This window comes from Centruroides vittatus, unplaced genomic scaffold (genome assembly GCF_030686945.1).
Source record: "Centruroides vittatus isolate TY-2023 unplaced genomic scaffold, ASM3068694v2 contig_882, whole genome shotgun sequence".
In the NCBI taxonomy this organism is placed as follows: domain Eukaryota; kingdom Metazoa; phylum Arthropoda; class Arachnida; order Scorpiones; family Buthidae; genus Centruroides; species Centruroides vittatus.
Window position 1 is genome coordinate 3,249,781 of NW_027122574.1, and position 4,884 is coordinate 3,254,664.

Genomic DNA, 4,884 nt, shown 5'->3' on the forward strand with positions numbered 1-4,884 from the left:
TTTCAATTTATACTCTTTTGTTTTATTAAACCTCTAAGCCTGGCATCCTGTATTACACCACTGTCGTCAAGTAGTGTTTCATTTTGAATTAATGTAAAGATACTAAGTGTAAAGTAAGAAATAAAAGGCTTTAATGGCTAGATTTTGTTCCCGAGTGTGCTTAAGTCGTGAAAAAAGCTAGTATTTGGCTAAACTATAGCAGATTTTGGTTACGTATCAAGAAAACCAATAACGTATTATCACACAATTGCCCACACTGTATACAGTATCTAGGTTCACACAGTAAAAAAACTTCTCTAAACGAATAAAATGAACATTAACAAAACTTATTCGTAACACAAACTGAGTTAGAATTCGATTGATCAAAAAGCTTTCGAACACTTGTGAAAAGTTGATTGGTCGATCGAGCTGGTTGAGCAGTCGCAAAAAGAGGAGAAGTGACAGTTCATATGCCATTGCTAACATGGCTTAAACCCTTCTATAGCTTAAAACCTCACAAGTTTAAATTTGTTATTTGATAAACAGGAAATACCTTCAATATATTATAGTTTAAAGCCGCCACAAAAAAGGTTATCCTTGTACCTGCAAGTACGAGGATAACCTCTTCTGTGATCCTTGCACTGGCCAGGTACTGAGACCATCTGAGAACAAAGCAATTGATAGCGATTGCTCTGTTCTTCTGTTTCGTTCGTTTTCTTCGTTTCTGTTTTCCGTTAGGCGCGCGTAATACTGTTTTTATTTTTGGCCCCTAGGCCTTAATTCCGTTAGATGCGCTCGTGGCATCAGAGAGCACGAACATTGTCACCGTAATACCTTTGAAAATCAAAAACGAAGTCCTGGACTCCTATTTTTACTTTTCTGGCACTGTTATAGATAAGAAGGAAAGTATGACAATCGGTCAAAAATGACCCTTCAAGAGTTTTACATTTTTGGACTTAAGAGATCTTGAAACGTCGAGAAATGCGAAAAACATTCAGTTTTTTCCGTATGTATGGATGTTAGCGTGCGTGTGTTTATGTGTGGCACGATTTTGTCTACCTTCTTTAAAGCATAATAACTCCCGTGCTTTCGAAAATTTCCGAAATTTTGCAGGAAGGTTTGTGTATTACCGGTAGAAAGATTCACGCCATTAAATTTAGGTGGTTTAAGGTCGAAGGGGTGTGGAGATAAAGGGTGGTCGTGTGTCATATCTCGAGTAGAGTCGGTACTTAATGACGCTACTACTCGTTATTAGCACTTACAATTTTTTATAAAACCCATTCTTACTCTCAAAATTAAACTTTTTGTCATTTTTTATAATAATTAAAAATGTAAACAATTTTTAATAAATGAAATATCGTAAAAGATAGCCTGATAGAACTTAAATAAACTATTAAAAGATACTAAAAAGTAAAAAAGATTTGAATAATTTACCCAAACATCTCTACATCATCCGGCATCCACGCAACAAGTAGGAAAAAATTAAACTAAAAATAACTTTTAACTTTCTCGTTGTGTGGTAAGAACTTTAATGACTTAAAGTAATTTAACTCAGTCATTAATGTTTGACTGAATAATTTATATAAACACTAATTAGATGAATGGACTGGATGTAAAACGATAAAGTAACTAAAATTAGTGATAATTTAAAAGTTATGAAATCATTAACGAGGCGGATATCCGGAGCAAGTATTAATTATTAAATAATTTATAAGAAATGAATTATTCTGGAATAATTTTCCTTGATGTCAAACTCCTTATTATAATAAATAGTTTTAAATGTTTTAATATACAGTATACTTCCGATTATCTAGATTGATTACACACGGATTTCGTTTTTAATTTCATATTAGATTTTTGATACAGTTAGTTATTATGTTATGTATAAAATACGTTTTTAAAACGATAATTAATTAACAATAAGCTTTAGACGTGATAAGAGTTGAATAAATCTTTCCACGTAAACAGAAAATTCAGAAAACTTAATTGAAATAGCGCCAAGCAGTTCACAATCAATTACTTGCGCTATTAACTGAGAATGACAGGTTGCTAGCTAAATATGGTGTAAACGTCATTAATTTTGTGATATTAATGAGTTATTGATAAGAAAATGATTCAAAATGTTTCCTTCGAACAATTTTTTAACTTATTTAATGGGGGAAAAATACACTATAATAAGTAAAAATGTATTGTTGGAGAGTAAACTGTACTTACTATACTACGTAGAAATGTCAAAAATTATTTGAACTTTCGCCATAATATATCGTTAGGTTTGTCACACCGCACACGCATACAGAAGGCAGTTGATTTATAGTTGATACTACTGTACTCACGTTATGGAAGTTTGACCTTGATAGCGTAATTTTTCTTGCTTCTGTTTCAGTGTAAACGTATTCGCTCCTCTAGCAGTGTTCACTAAAGAGGAACTACGAACAGTGATCCGATTTCTCTGGTGATTTGCTGGCCAGCAATCTGAAGACAGCCGTTAGTACTCTCGCACACGGCCGGCCACACCGTTGAAACCGTTATCCATTTGAGTTTCGAAATCTGGCCTGTTGGAACATCGTACTGTACCTACAGCCCAGATCTCGCCTCATCCGACTATCATCTCTTTGGACCGATCAAAGAAGATTCACGAGGTCGTCGATTTTCTAAAGACAAAGAAGTGCGGAAAACTGTGCATAAATGGTTGGGCGACCAACCATTGAAGAAATATGCAAGATTGTGGACCGCTGAACCAAGTGCAAGTAAGGAGATTACGTAGATAAATGACATACTTGTTCAATCCTTAAATTTGTGTAAATAAATTGAAAACAATAAAATCAGGATAACTGTGGTCTTTTTCTCGTTTTGTGGACAGAGTTTTTCAATCTGTGGTCAGCGATGATCGGTGATCCGCAGGAGGACTTAAATTAATAACGATTGAAACTTTGTTCGATTACGATTCACTTTTAATAGTTTACTTCCAATTTCATTAATTGTTTCCATGTGCATTCAAGACATGTTTTTAAATTTCTTATGTTATAAATGGCTCAGTATGTTCCAAATGTTGGTAATCACTTTGAAACCATTCCATTAAATTATATTTAACTTTTTTGGCCTTCCTTTTCATTAACCAGTGAAAAAATTTCATCAGTGTTGTCTACTTCAATGTCTATGTAATTAATTTCTACAAATATTTAGGGAAGAATTTTTCTCCATGACTGATGTAATGTTACATCTTTTATTTTCGATCACTCTTTCGATACACTACGTCCACTATTGTCCACTACGTCCAACAATGAAAATTCTTTATAGGATTTGGATAGCGTAACAGTTTCGTAAATAAGGTTTTTCAGAAGTTTCACAGATGCGATTACTCTTAGATTCTTAGGCTCCAATTAAAATAAGTTTTAATTTATATCTTTCCGAAGCATTTCTACAACACACAATGGTCACCCGCTATTTGATGATTTATGCGCAGAAGTAGATTTTTCCTTTTTAGACCTTTGGTCTAAAAAAGAACCACTAAAGAAGAGGAGTATCCAGATTTTTGTATGGCGATGTTTTTATACTCTTCCGGTGAGCACCCAGTTACATTATCACAGTCCCTAGAGAACGACATTAATTTCTCTTTACTGCTTTTTATATCATGTACAGTTTCGCCATAATGCTTGCTAATGTACAATATTTACTAATTCTTTCTTCATTGATTTTTAGGTTCTGTTGCATGGTTAAGATGGTCTGTCTCTTTCGTCCCACACATCCACACTTATAAGAAAAACTAAATGACCCGCTCTCGAGTTCGAATGGCAAATAGGCCCATACGAAGAGCAGATTACTGATTGTAATTAACGTTGCATACCTTCATTCAAAGTAGGATTTTTGTGTATTATTCTTCCCTTTAATGTAGGATATGATATTTATGGCAATTACTACGTAGGAATAGCCACAAAGCATTCCGAAACAAAAGTAGTATAGAGTCAGGTTGGCTCATTAGCCTTCTTGATTTAGGATTCAAGATGGCCAAACATAATAAGCAATTATAGCATAAGACTACTTCACACTTTTCACACATTGTTTGTGTGTTTCCACTGCATAATGGTATCTTAATCTGCTTTTTTTTCCATCCAGATGGGCAATGAGTTGTCTGATCATTTCGTACAGTACATCTTTATTGGGCATATCTTTAGGTATGTTTCTTTTGTTTTTTCTGCGATATATTTTGTATATTAAACTTCAGTCTTCCTCGTTTATTTTGTTATTTGCTACCTACATTACACAAGAAATATCATCTGTTTCGGAATCCGGATCATTTTCAGGAGAATAATCAGGACATAAACCATCTTCATCTAAAAACTCTATTACGTTTTCACTATCAGACAAATTACTTAATATATAATATATATTAGTGTCTATTGAGTACAGTCTAGTGTCTATTGATTAACAAGAAAATGTTAAGCAATTTATTTAATCCGTTAACAATTTTTAAAATAAATAAATAAGTTATCTCACATTTAATATTTTGAACAAAGTTTTTAATATATAAAACAGATTCTACGTGTAGATACCACTTTAAAGTCAGATAAATAGACAATTTGGAAGAAAATGTAATGAAAATGTTAATTATATAATAAAATAATAATTTGCTTTAGTAGATTATTATTTTTTAAAATAATTCCAAAGTAAAAGTATTTATCAAATAGCAAGTTTTATTTTATTTTTTAAAATTATGAACATTTATATACATCTTTTTACATTATCTTTATGTAACATAGGCTAAAGATAGCCCATATTATATAAACGTGAAGTTTCTAGTAAACATAACTGTTTAATTTATAATATATAATTGTCTTATATATTATTAAATTTTATATAAGTTATTAAAGAAGAGAAATCGTGAAGAGTTTAGTTGTTCTGGAAAAA